The sequence below is a fragment of the Amia ocellicauda genome, chromosome 7 (assembly GCF_036373705.1).
Source record: "Amia ocellicauda isolate fAmiCal2 chromosome 7, fAmiCal2.hap1, whole genome shotgun sequence".
Taxonomy (NCBI): Eukaryota; Metazoa; Chordata; class Actinopteri; order Amiiformes; family Amiidae; genus Amia; species Amia ocellicauda.
The window spans coordinates 22287494-22308218 of NC_089856.1; the positions used below are offsets into that span (position 1 = coordinate 22287494).

The 20725-nt window shown below is 36.1% G+C and overlaps 1 protein-coding gene and 1 long non-coding RNA gene across 3 annotated transcripts in view; one reads left to right on the forward strand and one right to left on the reverse strand.

Annotated features, from left to right (window-relative positions):
• nlgn1 (neuroligin 1) overlaps positions 1–20725 on the forward strand; it is a 355905-nt gene that overhangs the window by 33141 nt on the left and 302039 nt on the right. The gene's annotated exons all lie outside the window — the stretch shown is intronic.
• Positions 17391–18079, reverse strand: LOC136753048 (uncharacterized). 2 transcript variants are annotated; one of them, XR_010817389.1, is made up of 3 exons: positions 17983–18079; positions 17673–17828; positions 17391–17585 (listed from the first exon to the last, which is right to left on the reverse strand). It is a non-coding gene; the product is annotated as an uncharacterized LOC136753048 (long non-coding RNA). The 2 variants fall into 2 exon arrangements; XR_010817388.1 differs by having other exon boundaries at positions 17935–18073.

Here is a 20725-nt window from a genome sequence, read left to right on the forward strand (position 1 = left end):
TAGGTTAAGAACATAAGAATAAAAGAAAGTTTACAAATGAGAGGAGGCCAATCGACCCATCATGCTCATTTGGTGTCCATTGATAGTGATCCAAGGTCTATTTTTTAATGTTCCCAGATTTTCAGCTTCAACCACATCCCTGGGGAGTTTGTTCCAGATTGTGATAACTCTCTGTGTGAAGAAGTGTCACCTGTTTTCCGTCTTGAATGCCTTGAAGCCCAATTTCCAATTGTGTCCCTGGGTGCGTGTGTCCCTGCTGATCTGGAAAAGCTCCTGTGTTTTGATGTCTTTCATGATTTTGAAGACTTGAATCAAGTCCCCACGTAATCTCCTCTGTTCCAGGGTGAAAAGGTTCAGTTCCCTCAGTCTCTCCAAGTAGGACATTCCCTTCAAACCTGGAATAAGTCTGGTTGCTCTCCTCTGAACTGCCTCTAGAGCAGTGATATCTTTCTTGAAGTGTGGTGCCCAGAACTGTACACAGTATACCAAATGAGGCCTAACTAGCGCATTGTATATTCTTAACATCACTTCCCTTGTTCTAAATTCTACACTTTTGACAATATACCCTAACATTCTGTTTGCCTTTTTTATTGCTTCCCCACATTGTTTGGATGGAGAAAGTGAGGAGTCCACATAGACGCCTAGCTCTTTCTCATGCATTACTTCATCTAGTTCTATTCCTTCCACACAGCAAAATCTATAGTGTTAAAATTACAGTGTTAAAATATAGTGTTAAAAATCAGTGTTGTTTCAACACTCATTGTGTTAAATTAACACTTTTAGAGTTAAACCATCTTGAGAGTCAGTGTTAATATTGGGTGTCAAAATAAAGGGTGTTGATTTTACACTGTACTGGTGTAAAACCAAATAATTTACCATTCCCACAATGCACTGTAGTAATTTCCAGAATAATTGTTGTTGTATTGTGTTATTTTATTCTTAATTATTGTATAAATGTTCATTATTTTTAAGCAATTATTATTTTAGGGTAAAATTTGTCTTTCCCAACAATATATTTATATTTGTGTTGTCTGTTTTTTCTACCCTGAGACTTAAGTCATGTCTTTGAGTCAACACAGACCACATTTTTTGGTCTATTTCTCTGTTTGTGGTGGTGCTTGTGAGAATTACCTGTATATGCATGACCAGTTTGCTTGTCTTACTGGGTCTGGGTATTTATTTACTTAAAATGTAATTGTGAAACCAATTAAATTACAGTATGTTTTTATAAGAAGGATTGCTAGAAGTGTGCATGTACACTTTAAAAGGGTTGATTTCCACACCTACAGTGTTACATTTGCTAATGATTTGTTGCTTTGTAGTGTTGCTTACACTGGTACAGACTACATTTTTTACTCATTTTTTATTAGTGTTGAGAAAATGCTGTTTCAAAACTGAGCACAGTGCTATTAGCACTGATGTGGTGTTTATGTTGAACACTCATGGCTGGTTTCATAGACCTTGATAAGCATTAGTCCAGGACTACTCTACCTAAATTTACATTGGGTAATCCAAGACTAGTGCTAATTCGGGTCTGTGAAACCAGCCCTCAAATTGTGCTAGAGTAATGCTTTACACATAAACAATGTCAATGACTGCTTCTCAAGCTCACGCACAGTTTTGTGGTCAATATATTTATGGGAGTGGAGTGTTGCTGTGATGTAATGAAACAATTATGTAGTACACAAAAGATTAATGAAAAAAAAAACAAAGAGTAAATTTGCCAAACAAAAATGGTGTATTTGTTGGGCAAACCCAAACCCTCGACACCTGGAATGCATTTACAAGAATAATCAGAATATCAGAGTATTAGCTGCGGACATTTTTTTTTAATGCACTAAATATCTTTCTAATTATTTCAAAAGTATTTGTTTATTTATTTCAAGATTTATTTAAGTGGGCATCTTGCCTACTTTAAATTAAGTACCCTATGTGGTTAAAACCAGCTAAACTATCCCCACCCGCCTTACAAAGCAGTAAGGTTTGTTTCAGGCTGCAGGATCTGCAGGCTCTTATATAAGCTAATAACAAGTGCTGGGTTTGTCAAGTATTTAAAGACTACATTTACATAAAGAGACATGAAGCTCAAATAATATGAAGTATATTGCTTTAGTGCTTCATCTGTACAGTTTGTGCTATAGCCTGTAACTTTAACAACCAGAAATGTATATAACCTCCTTTTCTTCACCATTCAATGACAAATAAACAATAAATTCTATGTGTATGTGCAGCACTGTGAATCCTTTGCTGAAAACCTATTACGTACGATCCTGATGTCATATCGAAAGGTTCCCTGTATATTCCCTGTAATTGTCAGTGTACAGCAGCTTCTGATTCCATTTGCCAATAATTCGTCCTCATCACCTCAGTTGTCTGAGTGTGTGGGTGTCTTTGTCAGCAGCAATGACTCATCCTATTCTGAGAATGTATTGCTTATCATGCCAGGGGCACAAGAGACTTGTATTTTAATTGTATTCAGTGCATTTGGTATTCAGTGTCTTGAGATCTGGGGATGCTATTCTCGAGGAAGTCAGGTTAATTGGAGTTTACCCTTAATGGAAACTTGTAAAGAGCTCAGGTCTTTACAAATCATCAGTCACAGCTCAACAGAAAACACCTGACACAGTGCTACTGAATAACTGTTCAACTATGTTTATTTGTTCTATGTCTTACTCCATTTGCTAATTTCAACATATATATATATATATATATATATATATATATATATATATATATATATATTTCTGTGCTTTGAATGGAGAATGGTAAGGTTTCATGCATAATAAATTGACAAAAATAAATACATTTACGAAAATAAAAAAGCAATGATTTGGATTGAAAAAAACATTTTTTTTTAAAGCTGCTCATTAAGAATCAATTACATTTCATTTAATACTTTATTTTATCTTGAAATAAAAGTTCTTAATTATACAACAGAGAATTTGAAGTGTTCCATCACTCTCCTGCCTCACCTTTTTTTTTTCATAAAAAGCTATTTGATCTCTAATGATGATTTGGCAGACTTAATAACTGAATGCATGGACCTCGTGCCACTCTAGGAATTACAATTTTGACACAGTAAAAGAGCAGGCTGATTAATCTTTTTTTTTCACCAATTATTAGAATGAAAAAGAAAATGAGTTGTTAATGAGACTAATGAGAAGCAGCTAAAGGACAAGATACCAGTAGAAAGAGAAACACTGGAAAGTCTTAAAAGATTTAAAACACTCAGTTAAATGGGTGTCAGTGGTATACACTTTGAAAACATGGTAAAATGTGGAAAGGTACAGTAATGTCAATCATGATAAGAGCAACCATGGAAAAGCATGGCAAAGCAAAGTAGTATTACCATGAGATTTAGTAATAGTAAAAGAAGGATCTTACATAGGGTTTCACAACCTCATCTGTGAACACATCCACTTGCTTAAAGAGCTATTTCAGCAATTCATTAAGAAATCTCCCACTGATTTATATTTTCTTTTTTGCTAGTTCACTTTCAAGGACATGCCATAAATCCTTTTGTACTGCATTGTGATGAGAAGAGCATTTTTCAAGAAAATGAAATGAAAAATCATTTTGATGAAAGCAAAATAACTTGAAGGCAAATTTGACACTTAGAATCTTGAAGTCTGACCTGCCAAATTGTTGCTTCTAGGGAAGTGAAACAGCGTTTTTGTTGTATGTTTGGTATTTAAGACTTGAGAAGACAATAAAGTTAGATTGATGTTTTAATGGATAGTTGTTGACTCCTAACCTTTTCCCTAAATTTCAGTGCAGCGAGCCATTGTCAAAAGGCAGGAGAAATTTGCAAAGCTATTACCTCACTGTCTTTCTTAAATCATATGCCTCCTAGACAAAATTGCTTCAGTAATACCTAGCATTTATGTGCCAAATTATCTATTATGTTCTGCTGTACCTTAGGCTTTTTTTTGCTTGAGACACTTAAATTGAGCAGCAAGCCTCATGTTATTCACCACATGCTGTTGTTTACAGTAAGCAATTTCATCTGCATCAAGAGTGACTTTAAATGCTAAGGTTATAGTTCAGAAATGTTATGAGGGTTTTATCAGTGAAAAGTAGCCAGATCTGTTTTTGAGGTTTGATGCATGCAATGGCTCTAGTTTAATTCCCTGAAATTACAATCAAAGGCTGGCATTAAATCAAAACTTTGACCCACCCACTAATAGAAAACTACACAACTGTACTCAGTTGCGGCTGCATTTTTAGTAAGATGCCACTTTCTCCTAATCATTAATGTAACCGCTATGATGTACGCTATGAGGTTTTTAGTTTGCTATTAGCAGGTGGGTCAAAGTTTTAATTTAATCCGGCCCAAAGGCTGTTAAACCATATGCCAAAGTAATGTAGCCAAAGATGTGGAACAGTCGCAAGAGGGAACTGCAGCTCATCTTCTTGCTGAATTGCACCGATCAGCCATAACATTATGACCACTGACATGTGAAGTGAATAACACTGATAATCTTGTTATCATGGCACCTGTCAGTAGGTGGGATATATTAGGCAGCAAGTGAACATTTTGTCCTCAAAGTTGATGTGTTAGAAGCAGGAAAAATGGGCAAGCGTAAGGATCTGAGCGACTTTGACAAGGGCTAAATTGTGATGGCTAGATGACTGGGTCAGAGCATCTTCAAAACTGCAGCTCTTATGGGGTGTTCCCGGTCTGCAGTGGTCAGTACCTATCAAAAGTGGTCCAAGGAAGGAAAAGCAGTGAACCGGCGACAGGGTCATGGGCGGCCAAGGCACATTGATGCACGTGGGGAGTGAAGGCTGGCCCGTGTGGTCTGATCCAACAGACGAGCTAATGTAGCTCAAATTGCTGAAAAAGTTAATGCTGGTTCTGATAGAAAGGTGTCAGAACACTCAGTGCATTGCAGTTTGTTGCGTATGGGGCTGCGTAGCCACAGACCAGTCAGGGTGCCCATGCTGACCCCTGTCCACTGCCGAAAGTGCCTACAATGGGCACGTGAGCATCAGAACTGGACCATGGAGCAATGGAAGAAGGTGGCCTGGTCTGATTAATCACAAGGTGTTGACTTGGCCTCCATATTCCCAGATCTCAATCCAATCGAGCATCTGTGGGATGTGCTGGACAAACAAGTCCGATCCATGGAGGCCCCACCTCGCAACTTACAGGACTTAAAGGATCTGCTGCTAACATCTTGGTGCCAGATACCACAGCACACCTTCAGAGGTCTAGTGGAGTCCATGCCTCAACGGGTCAGGGCTGTAAAAAGGGGGGCCTACACAATATTAGGCAGGTGGTCATAATGTTATGGCTGATTGGTGTACATCTAAAAATGTGGACCTGCGAACGGGGAGGAGACACGTTCTGTTTTTGAGTAGGGCAGGCAGCGCGAGAGGCAATGCGAGCCAATCACAGTGTTTGACATTGAAGAGAAACCGGAGGCGGAAGCGGCAAATGGTGCTGTAAGAGCCAGCTATCTGGCGCTCCGTGCTGTAAATCGACAACATTAATCTCCCCGCTGATACAAAACTACAAGCCTGTACTTCTCAGAGGTTACAAATATGAGTAGAACAAGAAATAATAAAATAAAAACCGAATTGATGACAGCTGTGAAGTTATTATTATTGTTGTTGTCGATATTATTTATTTCTTGGCAGACGCCCTTATCCAGGCGTTATCTATTAGCGGGTGGATCAATAGCAGGAGTGTGAAGCGAGCAACATTAAGCAACGTTAGTGGCTTCCGGTGGTAACACAAACTTCCGGTGAAGCTGATATTTTTTGAAAATAAAAGTCGAGTCCGCTTTTACTGTAATAGAAGTGCTGTACAGTCTTCCATTCATTCCCACTCTTAAAAGAGTCCTTTAAGACCAGCAGAGACACGACTTCTAGAAGCTTTTTGTTGACGATTATTATAACTATTATAATAATTTAACATACGTTTACATTGACTTTCTATTTGTTCTATTTCTATAGATTAACATTGTTTTTCTATTGGGTAATTGCACTTTCTATCAGGTAAATATTTAAATATGACATGTTAAGATTGTGGCAATGATGTATGATAATTTTATGTTGCTGTTGATAAAATAACGGTGGAATGTGTAAAATAAATACATATACTTTTATTGATGTAACGTGTTATAGCCTACAACTTTCGGAACTTAAAAAAGTGCAGATATTTTAAATACATTTACACTTGTTATGTATCTATAGCCTATATTCCTATCGATTATTATTATTATTATTATTATTATTAACTTCAACTGCAATTAACTCAGTATAATTAAGTTATATTTTGACACGGCGCAAACCATAGGCCTGCTTGATTTCGGGTCATGCATAATACATAATTTATTTAACAGCGTTAAATTGTATACCTTCTGCAACAATGTTTTATTTGGAGATTTTCGAGTTAAAACCAACCGCAAAGTATCCAAAGTAACCAATGTATAAATTCCATGTGTGATTGTATCTCCATGTGTGAGAGGGAGAGTGTAAGGCAGCAGGGAGGCAGGTTGTAGAGAGAGAGAGACAGGCAGCAGGGAGCCAGTCTGGAGAGAGAGAGAGGGAGAGGGTAAGGCAGCCATATGTTGGGTGAATAACAGATCAACGTAAATATTTTATTCAGCGTCCACTTATGTGCAGATTAAATAAAAACTGTGACGCACCGGCTACAAAACTGTACATCATAGTGGTTACATTGATGATCAGAAGAAACTAGAAACTATAAAATAATTCGAACCTGTGTACAATTGTGTAATTTTCTATTGCGTGTTGATTTAATCCGAGCCGTGGACACGCGGTGATATGAACGCATTTATTGTAATGTGATTATCTATTATCATCGTATGATACTGAACATTGATGTGTACATCACTCGCCATGTACTGTAAAAAGCAATAAGTACAAACGTTTTGCGCGGTGTCTCAAGCAACAGTAACGTCAGACATGTTTTCTACAGTGTTCCTGGGTATCCGGAAAGGCGCTTCTAAATAAAATATATTATTATTAGTCTGCATGTGAGACTTGTTCTCTTACAAAATCTTTATTATTATTATTATTATTATTATTATTATTATTATTATTATTATTCCTTTCGTCCAGAGTGCTACTCTTCCTACAGTTCTTACCCTACACATACCGAACTTCACACACTTATTCGTCCTGATACTGTTCAGGTTGATTGTACTTTTTGTACGGCTAGGATGGATAGTTATTGAGTTATGATCGATCGAAAAATCCCAAAATCCCATTGGCTTCAACGGTGGAACACATTCTCACGCATACAGTCCAAGCTGTCGAGCCCAGTCGACGGTCACGGTTCTCACAAAGAGACATTCCAAGCTGTTTGTCAAGTAGCCAATCAGCGTTGGTTATGCAAATTATGTTACAATCTGCGGTCATGGTTCCCAGAGTTCGATTCTGCCTCTATACACACTAAAGTTACACTGAAGTGTGTACTTTTTCCGTATAGATTAATAGAACGCACGACTTTGGATGCATTAATTATGTAATCCAGTCGTATTGAACTTTCCCATCACGGTTTAATGACGACTTCCTGTAAACAAAAGATTAAAAAATTCTGACGAATATTTATTTACACTCATATAAATAATTATTAACATACCTAGCCTATCTGTATAGTTTTTGTTACTTACAATTGAAAGTCATATGTCACAGACATGAAATTACCACACCAGACACGCCCCCTTTCCCCCCACATGGCCTTATGGGATTTAAAAGTGTCCAGTGCTACCATACTTCATTTTCGAAATGGAAGACGTATCTATGCAGATACTTTTCGCATACTATTATAATCATACTGTGTATTTGGACGTAATACTAATGGTGGCGTACTGTTTTGGCATACTATTTAGTATGCTAGTGTGCGGTTGTGGACGCAGTCTCTGTCTCTGCTGTTCTGTCCGCATTTCCAGGTTGTTCTGGGATTTCCCATTGCGGGCTTCATATCGTATACTTTTTGATTTCCGCATATAATACTGTATTATACTAATAATTATACTACTACTACTACTACTACTACTACTATTATTATTACTACTGTATTATAATAATAATAATAATACTATATTAAGTTCGTATATACAGGACTTTAGTACCGATTTTTGTATTGTATAATACCATATTATTAATACTTATCACAACTGTGCGCCAGGAAATGTCAGAAAATACCGTACATACCTCAGATCATTAACCTACAGGCCTAATATACCGTATTTTGTATGATTTGACCACAATATGAACATGCTTTTAAGAAAGTATTTACCATACATTTTCCCTTTATAATACCGTATGATACTAATAGCCTACTTCTACTACTAATACTAATACTAATTATACTACATTCAATTCGTATAAGTATTATGTACTATTTATTCCACTATAGTATTTACAACAGCACTACAACACATAATATACTGCATACTATATTATACTGTTGTGCCTTGCAAAAACTATAGCACTTCATAAATTAGAGCAACAGATACTGTAGATACTCTATTATACCATAATATAGTATTATACTACAGTATACTATAGTAGCTTGTTATATACTATAGTACACTTTTATACTATACTATACTTTAGTAACATGATATAGTACACTATTGAATACTGTAGTACCTTGTAATATACCACAGTACTACAGTTCTACAACAAATACTATGGTACAGTGTTGTATACTATAGTATACTGTATTATCTTGTTATGTATTATAGTTATTACTACAGTAATCATACAGTATGACAGGTAAGACTTACACAGGTAAATTGCTGACAGTTCTGTCTTGCACAGGTTATAAGTGACTCACTTAAAGAATAAGTGACTCACTGTTATTCAGTGGGATGCATTCTTCCGTGTTGCCTGGGGTGATGGAATGCTAATAATTTTAAATCGCCATCTCAAGCTCACATTTGAGTACTCCATCTGTACTGCCCCAAATGAGCTTAATCAGGAGACTGGTTCCCTGACACATGATAGTATTATTATGGGAAAAAAAATATATATATACAGATGGGTGACAAATTAAAGGAAAAAACAGAATAAATGAGTGGAGGGACATAACGAATGCAGATGCCTCCAAAGAGGTGTACTGCATGATACAATTCAGTCACAACTGATAAACTGGCTAGTGTTTCAATAGGAACAATGACTAAAGTTACATCTGCATTTAGATCTATAGTCAGTAAATAGGTTTGGAAATTGTGTTCGAAAGCACACATTCGATGACTGTGATGCTCGTGCATTACTGCGATAAGGAAAAACAGAAGAGCAACTCCCAAGTGACTGAGTATGTCAATGCAGGACGTGATCAGACTGTGTCAGCAAGAACAGTCTGCCGAGAACTCCACAGATATTATAGTAGGGTTTCAGTGCATAAATCCCTCATTACAAAGACAAATGCACATTTGAGAGTTCAGTGGAGCTAAAACCATAGGCATTGGTCTACAGAGATGTGGGAAAAAGTGATATTGTCAGATGAGTCATCCTTCACCATATTCTTGAGTGGGTGTGTACATGTGTGGCATACACCAAGAGAATGGTATAGGCCTGACTGCTTGACCCCTCCAGTTAGGGGGTCCAGAGTCTCTGTTATGCTGTGGGGGGCATTTTCCTGGCATGGTTTGGGTCCACTTGTCCTATTAGAGGGAAGTGTCACTGCAAATCATTACAAAGTTATACTGAGTGATCACCTTTATCCTGTGGTGAAATATTTATATCCTGATGGTCTCTTCCAGGATGACAATGCCCCCATCCACAGGGCACGAGGGGTCACTGAATGGTTTGATGAGTATGAAAATGATTTGAATCATATGCTATGGCCTTCGCAGTCACCAGATCTCAATCCAGTTGAACACCTATGGGAGATTTTGGTCTGACGTGTTAGACAGCGCTCTAACACCATCATCAAAACACCAAATGAGGGAATATCTTTTGGAAGAATGCTGTTCCATCCCTGCAGTAGCGTTACAGAGACTTGTAGAATTTATGCCAAGCTGCATTGAAGCTGTTCTGACAGCTCATGGTGGCCCAACACCTTCTGTGACACTTTGTTTTTCCTTTAATTTGTCACCCGTCTGTGTCAGTTTCTCTGGTTTTACTATTTATAGGTATGTGTTTGGGTATTTGAACATTTTTGTTTTATTCTATAAACTACTGACAACATTTCTCCCAAATTCCAATAATGGAAGAAATTAAGTTTGTATTCATTTGTAAACAACACAGTACTAATGTTTTAACTTAGGAAGAAATAAATATTTGGTGGAATAACCCTGATTTTCAATCACAGCTTTCGTGCGTCTTGGCATGCTCTCCACCAGTCTTTCACATTGATGTTGGGTGAATTTATGCCACTCCTGGCACAAAAATTCAAGCAGCTCGGCTTTGTTTGATGGCTTGTGACCATCCATCTTCCTCTTGATCACATTCCAGAGGTTTTCAATGGGGTTCAGGTCTAGAGATTGGGCTGGCCATGACAGGGTCTTGTTCTGGTGTATAAATGCTGTAAATGACAATATTTTTATTTGGAATTGATGAGAAATGTTGTCAGTAGTTTATAGAATAAATCAAAAAAAATCATTTTACACAAACACATATCTATAAATAGTACAACCAGAGAAACTGATAATTTTGCAGTGCTCTCTTATTTTTTTTCCATATATATATATATATACTACATAGATATGTATCACAAACTGGATTATGTGCATGTACTGGAAAAAAGGTCTAGCTGTATCACCCTAAATGCATAAATCAAATGCTCATTATAGTTCATGCATAAAATGTAAACAGTGCTGGGTATGCAAAGCACCTGAACTGTACATACAATGCTGTACACGTGAGGACTATCATTTGCAAAATGAAACATAGCTTATAATTTTAAGCCATATTTCCTGAACTGTGGACAAGCATACAAGCCCACACAAATAGTGTCTAATGAACATATAGACTGCTTCTGAGAGTGCAAAACTGTGATGGATTACCTCTGCAGATCTTTCATTTCATCCATTACATAGTGTCAATCTTGTAACAAATACAGGCACATTCCATAACAAGATGCTCAGACCTGAAGAGGTGATTGGAGATAACAGAAAAGTGTGCAAACGTATTAGCACCTGCTCAATCATGTGACCATGCTGACTATTTTGTATTAGGTCTTCTCTCAGCTTTGCAATAATATAAGTATGTGCAGTCTTATTCTAACAGTAAAGTGTTAGATTGTAAAAACTTTCTCATCTACTGGAAACTCACTACATTTTGTTGTTCTGTTTGTCAGTGATATAAACTAAATCAGCAGTTTCTTGGTAAAACCTGAGAATGTCACTGTTGTTATTTTTGTCCATGCAGATTCCAATGAAGGAATGTGCTTGCAGATTGCAATGAAATCCTATCTCTGCACAGATCTGCTGTTCAATAGATACTAAACCCATACAGGCACAGATTAAGGAAAATTGTTCTACATCTCCTAACATACAGAGGGCACTACACAGCCTGATGCTTTATCGGGGGAGAAGGCCAAATGGGCTATAAATTCACTAAGCAAGAACCTCAGGAGAGATAGCTGGAGTAGCTGTGAACAGCTGCAGTGCATTATCTGAGAGAAGCTCTTGAACAGGTCCTGTGGGTATTGTATATTTAGTTGAGATGGCAACAGTGCATGTTTCTTTGGCAGAGGCTGACAAAACATCCAATCCTGTTCCAATACATTAGGTGAAAACAATCTGGAATGTTTCCATGCAAATGTAATAAAAGCCTAGTAATCTTGGAGGCTGCCAAACTGAATGAAAATGCAGAGGTTAAAATTCATCCCCATTGATTTAATGAACTTTCTGTTAATTTCCCGAGATTCTTGTTAAATTGGATTAATATGAATACAATCAAAAACCTGGTGCTGCAGGTTTGGATTCCTTAAAGTTCCTTAAACACTCTCAGTGTTGCATGGTGATTAAAATTGATCTTATACATAATTTTATAGCTGATTATTATTCTCAATTTGAAGCACATCTGTTTATTTCTGTTTTTACTTCAATGATTTCTGCTAAATTACTTGTATTTAACAATATCTTTTTAATAAGCTGCTGAGAATAATTAATTTTACCAAGCATTTGTTTATAGATAATCATTAATTATTGATTGTCTCAAGTTTTCAGGCAATTATTGCTTTTTTCATATGAACTGTATATCTGCATTGTCTAGTTATTTTCGTTAATGTGAAATATTAACAAAACATTTATTTGATTGATGTATTTTTTAAGAAAATTGACACATTTATCTCAATTGTATTTATTTTAAATGAACAGTGGGTGTGTATGTATGTATGTATAGATAGATACAACTATTTTAAAAGAAGTACAAATAAAACCAGTATTGCTTTGTGCTGTGACATTGTTCTTTCCCATTGCAGCTGCTAGTCCAGCAATTTGAATAAATGTACAGAATATTGTCACTTAAGAAAATTGCAATCCAGTTAGTAACATCTTGGTGGTGTGGCTTGGGAGTTTATTTGTATTAAACAAACTGAAATTATCCAAATTGTAATTGTTTTCCTATTCAGTTGCAAGCAGTCTTGGGAAGCATAGGGTCTTTTAGATATTATTAGCAGTGGATATTGAGCTTTAGAAGATATATGGGATTCAGCATTACATTTAGAACCTTTTTTATCTCTGCATTCTAATTAGGTTCAGAGGAGACTAATTGTTTATGGAATTGCCTTTATTGCACAGGGTTTCATTTATTTGAAATTGAAAAGTCTGCTTTTGTGAGGCATAATTAGGCGAAGCTTTATAGCATTACCTGAACCAAGCCTTTTTGTCTGAGTTCTTTTGGTTATACTAACTGGTATTTTGAAAGCAATTAATGGAACTACAACCTTTGTCTCTCAAAGCACTGAGGAAGGTTTTATTTTTTCCATTTGTTTGTTGGTCTTTTCAAAAGCTGAAGTTCCTGTTAGTACCCCTATTCAGTTAGATAAATACATCCATACCAGAATCAGGATCTTATTATTTCACCTACACACATGCTCCATTTGTTTAATTAAAATCATGGAAGATGAATGGAAAGTTATCTTTGTGGTAGGCAAAACAATACTTATGTAATTTTATATTCAATTTTTAATTAATTTGTGGAAATACCAGTAATAATAATAATAATTTAAAAAAATTAAGACTTCAAAAGGTCAAACGAAAAAGAACATTCTAGAATGGGAATGTTTAATTAAAATACTCCCTTTGAGTTGATTATATTTAAATTGATTAATTTTAGAATATAGTACGCATATTACTTTCTGGAGAAATTACACTTTAAATGTTTTAATATTAATACTTCACCATCATACAGGGATTATTCACAATTAATTAGTCACAATTAGTTGAAATAAAACCACACATTAGTCTGTTCTATGTGCAGGATGTAATGACAAGTACAGAATGATTGTAGTGGTGATTTATTAATGGTACTATGGTTCAAACGCTGTACACAAAGTGATGCTGTAAAACACCTCTTTTAAAATGTAGTACTATTTGAAAATCAAGGAAACAATTAACTGAAAAACAGTACATCAAAGCAGTAACTACACATTTTGCCTAAGTTCAGTTTACTCAGAATGAAACTGCAGAGTGCCCATTTATATATTGATCTGTAGGTATGCAATTAGTCTATCTTATCCCTTTTCTCCTCAGATTATTAAGTATAGACTTTGCTTGGAGAAAATCTAATTTGGTGGTGTAAATAAAATTAGCCGACACATGACCTCTGCAGTGTGGGGTCTAATAAAGATTTTGCAGAGCTTCTTAGTGCTCAGTCTTAGTGCTCCTGTGTGTATCCTTGTATGTGTGTGTGTATATACAGTACACAGTAAAAAATATTGTGCCTGCTCTACTTAAAAAAAAACTATTTGCATCAGCTTTTTAAGTATTACCAACAAGACTGAGTTTTATGTATGCTACACTTAACTTTTTGTGTAAAACCAACATCATTGTATCAGTTCCACAGTCAGTAATGTAAGTTTGATTTACTTAACTTTTCTAATGCAGAATTGTACTTATAAGTTTAATTTACTTAATTTTATGATTAGTTACTTATGGTAACCAAGTCCATGTAAATTATTGTATTTAATCATTGTATCCTACTCAAAAAGCTGATGCAAGTAGTTGCCTTAATTTTCTTTAGTAAATATTACTTGATTTTGTTAGTCAACGACATATAGAATAACATGCATAAAAGTAAATTTTAACATTTAAACCTTTCTTTAATTTGACTTATTTCTGAAATATGAAGATTTCAAATACAAATATTCACGTTTAAATGGAAATATCAACGTTAAGACATTTTTCCACTGCAGGATCTCTGAACATCTGACCAAGGAGCAATTCTTTGCAAATTAAACCTCACATTGCACATATGTGCATTTTAAACATTAAATGTAAAAACACAAAAATGTTAAGTTGATTTTAAAATGTTTTATACTGCAAGAGACATTTAACAGATTCCTTTGAACAATCCTAACCACTTCCTTACACTTCTAACAAGGTTGAAAGCTGTCCAGCTGTGTAGTTAAAGGGATAGTACAGTTCTTTGCACCTTATAGTCTGATAGTTCCTTTCCCTGAAAGTCGTCCATGGGCTTGGAAAAACTGTAATTAATTGATCAGAGTTGTTTAAGCCACTACTAAAGTCAGCTAACTTTAGCCACATCTAACAAAAATAATGGGAGTGAATTAAAGAGTCCTGCAAATGTAACAAATAGCAGTCTGATAATGTAAACTCAGTAGTTGTTAACTAAGAATTTAACATTTTAGACTCTGACAAAGGAACTATAATTGAAACACAAAAGCGCTTACCAGTTAAGCAAGTAACTGTCTCCTAAAAGACTGGACCTTGGAGGTGGTTCTCTCTACGTTCAGTTCCAATAAAACTTTCTGGAATACCTCAAAGGTATATTTCAGTTCTTTGGGGTAGCTTAGGTTTAAGGCATAGATAAGCCCCATCAAGAAGGCACATGTCTGTGCTACACTGGAAATAACAGACAGGACCTCAGCTCCTTCAATGGCTATTCCCATATCCACTGGGTTGTCTTCATCAGTGGCACCTTTGTTGACCACAAAGATCTTGAGGACATGTTGTGTGAGGTCCTCTGGGATATTGGCATCCTGTGCATACTGAGAAAATACACCATAAATTACATTTACATAGCCAAGGATGTAGTCAAAGTAAAAATGTGATGATATTCAGTGAGAGAAGAGGGAAGGAGAAGGGGAGGTAAAAAAGGGATACAGGAGATGGTAGAGAACTAGAAGGAAAAATAAGTAGAAAGAACAAGACAGAGAGGAAAAAAAGAGTGGCGAGGGAGATGGAATAATGGGAGGGTAAACTAGAGAAGAGGAAGGGAGAAAGAGAATGGGAAGGTGATAGAGAAGAGGGAGAAATATTTTTTTAACTGATATTCTTTGATAAGGTCTTCCACGTTCTCACATAAGAAACATAAGAAACATAAGAAATTTTACAAAGGAGAGGAGGCCATTCGACCCATCATGCTCATTTGGTGTCCATTAATAACTGAGTGATCCAAGGATCCTATCCAGTTTGATTTTAAATGTTCCCAAATGTTCAGCTTCTACCACATCGCTGGGGAGTTTGTTCCAGATTGTGACTACTCTAAGTATATCATACGCTTTCACATGATCTACAGCTACTGTTGCATGTTCAAAAAACTACAATAAATTAGTAAGACATGATCTGCCTCGTCTAAACCCATGTTGAATATCTCCAAGAATATGGTTTTCATTTCATTTCATTGCTCCTCTATTTTCTGTCTAATCATTTTTTCCAACATTTTACAGGTGATGCAGGTGAGACTGATTGGTCTGTAATTTCCTGGCTCAGTTTTGTCCCCTTTCTTGTGGATTGGTATGACATTTGCTGTCTTCCAGTCAGTTGGCACATCCCCTTTTCTAAGTGTCTTTTGGAATATTTGAGTTAGTGACCTAAAAATAATTTCCCTAATTTCTTTAAGTACTGTTGGAAATATACAATCTGGCCCAGGTGATTTGTTTGTTTTTAATTCTGCTAATCCCTTTAGTACCTCCTCCTCATTTATCCTTACTTAGGATTTGACTGGACTGATTGTTAACCTGTGGCATATTATCCGTTTTTCTATTGTAAAAACCTCTGTGAAATACTCACTTAGAACATTTGCCACATCTTGTTAGTTTTCCAAGATACTTCAATTTTTGTCCTTTATCTGTTTCACTTCCTCCTTTATTGACCTCTTGCTGTTGTAGTATTGAAAAAAGCTCTTTGCATTAGTTTTAGCTCCAAGAGCTATATTTCTTTCTATTTACCTCTTTGCTTTCCTGATCCCTTTCTTAAGAGCTCTTTGCAGTTCAGCATATTCTTTGTATTTTGTTTCATCTCCGTTCCTTTTGTATGTGCTATACAACATTTTCTTTCTCTTGATTTTTGAGATTATTTTTTGCATACTTCTATTAAACCATTTTGGCCAATGTTTTTTGTAGTTTTAGTACAAATTTCTCCTGAGCCTCAAGTACTGTATTTTTAAAATATAACCATTCATTTTCAACTGAATCTGCATCCAATGTGCTCCAGTCTAACTCTTCTATATGACACCTCATACCATCAAGGTTTGCTTTTCTAAAATTGTAGATCATTGTTTTAGACTTGGTCCTTGTTTTTTGGAAGTATGCCTCCAAGCTAACCATATTGTGATCACAGTTTGCCAGTGTCCCTCTGACTCTGCCTTGGTCATTTGAAAAGATCAAATCAATGCATGCATGCTCTCTGGTTGATTCCCTGACAAATTGAGTTAGAAAGCAGTCATTTACCTCTCAACCATTTCTATTTCTGCTTCTGTAGTCCCGACTGGGCTTTCCCAATCTGTGTTTGGGAAATTGAAATCCCCTATTATAACAGCCACATCCTTGCTACATGCAGTCCTGATTACATTGTACAATGCAACATCTTGCTGAATATCTGAGTTGGGTGGTCTGTAACACACTCCTACTACTAATCCTCCAGATCTCTTGTTCAGAAGTTTGACCCACAAAGATTCTGTTTCATTACTGGGATCTAATTTGAGTTCTTCTGCCTCAATGTCATTTTTCACATATAATGCTACCCCACCCCCTCTTCGATTTTGCCTGTCTCTCCTAAACTGTGTGTATCTTTTCAACTTGTATTCATCCTCATCATTTTCTGTAAGCCATGTTTCTTTCACTCCTACAACATCATAGTCACATGCCCGCACTGTGGCTTCTAGGTCTAACATCTTGTTCCTTGTACTCTTGGCATTGAGGTACAAACATTTCAGGACTTTCCTACTAGCAGTTTTCCTTTGTTTTCTTTCCTTAGTGGAACATCTCCCATTGTCATAGCTTCCTGCTCCCCTGGTCCCTAGTTTAAAAGATTCTCAATTACTCTGCACGTACGCTCTCCCAATGCATTAGCCCCCCTTGTGTTTAGATGTAGACCGTCTGGTTTGTACAGGTCCCTTCTATCCCAGAAGAAAAGGTATTTGATGAGGCCACCGATCACTGTTTCTCTTCTCTTCTTGACAGTGTTGCTCTGTAACAAGATAGAATTACCTTTACTACAAGCTGCAAACATGGCACAAAATATAATCGACTGTACTGTGAAGTAATGAGCGCATACCCCATATAGCATTTCCTGGACCCCTTTGCAATTTCACCCCTGCAGCACCTCCTTTTTCTTGAATAAAGACAACAGTCTTGGCATGTAACAGTCCAGTTTCTCCATTAATTTTGACTCTAGCCGGATTGTTGTAATCCTCCTGAATTCCTCTTCAATCTGAGAGATAGACACAGAGAAAGAAAAAGATACCCAGAGAGAGATCGAGGGAGACACTGCTGTATTTACCTGAGACACATCATTACATTGAAGAATGTAATTATACCTGATTAGGTAGAAACAGGGCATGTCATTGGCCTTTCAGGTCACTCACAGGAGGGCTCTGCACAACATCTTGTCTTCATGTGCTAATTTTCTCTTGACAGAGTTCACATCCAGTTCTGGCCATCAATTCTCTCAAAAACAGAACTAAATATTCAAATATCACAGGGAATCAACAAAAAAACAAATAAGAGAAAATTGATAACTGGTTCAACATATGTAAACTACTCCTAAATTGTTTCAACAATCAAGCTCCTTTTAAATGTATAATGTTATCTTCACAATTATCATACTGCTGTCCTATTTGGGTTGCTAGCTAACATCATCTACATTTTTATATTTTATAACCCAAAAAATAACATTTTAAAAATATCATCACATCTGTCTCATGCTTACTTTTGGACAATCTCCTCTGTTAAAAAATAATTGCACTAAAAGCTCTTTCATGGCCAGGTTCTGAGACAGGTTAATGTTGAAATATTGAAAGAAATTCTGCATACATACCTGTTTTTAAGAGTTTAATAATTTACAGTTTATGAATTCACATACAATTATATATTATTTTAAAGCTTTTAAAATTAAGATTTTGTAGCTAACGTTTACAACTGCATTGACTACTTAGATAGAAAAGCTGGTAAGAGGCTGCAAATTTAACTAATGTGTTACAGATTAAGACAAAATAGTTTCACAACAATTTCAATAAAATAGTTTAAATAAATACATCTAGTGGGCTAGATATATAAAATTAGCTGGAATTATCAAATAAGTTAGTTGACTCTCATATATCGGTCCTTACCTGTTGAAGACTTTGCTTGTTTGCTGCTGAATAGTTAATCGCCTCTGTCAACGGGGTGAAGAGTTCAAACACAATTCTGGTCCAATCCCCTGCACGCTCACTAACACGTGAAATCTATGTGAGCCAAAGTCCACAAGTAGATGTGACGTAATATTTATAAGTAAATGCATGTACTAAAAAATATAGTTGAGATAATGCAGCTTGATAAGTTGAATATTTATTCCTGAATATTATGTTTGTGGAACAAATTAAAATTAAGTATGGAACTCAAAATATTCAAGTAAATACAGAAACTTAAATTTTCTTTGTTAAAATCATAGATTTTTTGGAGTTACATTTACTACAAACCAACTGAGTTATTGTTTTTAGTTTTTACAATGTACCTGTCAAAAGTTTTAGAACAACCAAATTATTCCCGTTTATATTGAAATTTACACAGTTTAATGTCTCAATGTACTCTGATATTAAATCATAAAACAAATAAAGAATTGGAGATAAAAAAAGAAATCATGGAATCATTTTGTTTACCAAAGTTAACTCCTTAAGCTGACAAACCCCTCTGGTACCCTTAAAAGGGCACCACATCTGTGTGCTTCTCTTTAATCCCCATGTGTACTCGTCACTGTTGTGTTGTTTGCCAAGTGTTTGGTATTCCATGAAAGCCGAGACTCTCAGCTTTCTAACGTTGCTAATGTTCACATTCTCTGATGTGATTTTTTTTTATACTCCACCCACATTTTGAAATGTGGGGATGGGGGGATACTTGGTCTAAGTAGGAATAAAAAATCTCAGGAAATATTGACAATTATGATATATTCTGGAACCAGACAGTCTACTGATCAAAACAAGACCATCCATGTTTTTGGTAGAAGCAACACACAGGCATAGAGAGCTCAACATGTCAAGATGGAAAACTCTGTATACTGGATTAATCATTTGGTTGTTCTGAACAAAACAAGCCTATTTGCAAAGAAATCCAATCACAACTCAGTGATCTGTTCCCCCAGCAGACTGAGTGTTTACCCCCCGGGCTCTGAATGATGGCGGGTGACACGGAAACTGTAAATCGGATGTGACTGAGAATGAAACGTGCTGGTAGCCAAGAGAATAAGTTTTCAAACAATGTGCACATTGTAGGAATACAGTGTAACGTCTATGCACAGGAGCTGAGCGTAACACTGCCAAATAATGCTTAAGAGGAAAAATGGGTGTGTTCTAAAACTTTTGACCAGTAGTGTATGTATATATAGTTAAGAGACATAATCCCACCCCTGTAGTGTACAGAATAATAACAGTAAAAACATAACCATAATAGTAATAACAACAAGGTACCATAATAATAAACCTGCCTGCTGGAGTGGGGCACTGAGCTCCCCTGCCCCAATATTGTACAATAGCTGGACTGAGACCAAATTGCCGAAATAGTGATTTTAACTCTGAAATATCACCACTTGTTGTCTAATTTGATGAATTGATTGTACAGGAACTGGGTAATATTTAAGTAATTTATGATGCATTGATGTTGATAATGAGTTTATGAGGGACTCTACCCCACCTGCCCATGTGAATGGTCCACGCCTGCTAATTAAAGATGCGATTTTTCAGGTTGATCGTGAATGAGGATTCCCATCTTCATTTACTTTAATCAACACAAACAGTGCCCATTGCAGAAAGTCTACACCCTCTTTAACTTTTTCAGTTTCATGCATTTAAATTAGGATTTTTTCCACTTATCTATATACTCCACACTGTTAAGGGGGGGTGGGGGTATTATTATTTTAAACATAAATATGTTCAAAAGGGGGAGTTTACATGCAGTATTTTTAACTCTTGAAGTGATGATGCACATGCACATTTGCCCTGAAAACACGGGAGTATCAGGTTTGTAGCCAAATAAAACTGCCACAGAGAAGGAGAGTGTCAATCCCAAATTCTGTAAAAATTACTAGAATATGGGAAAAACACGCCCATTTCACGTATTAATTCTACTGAGCTAATT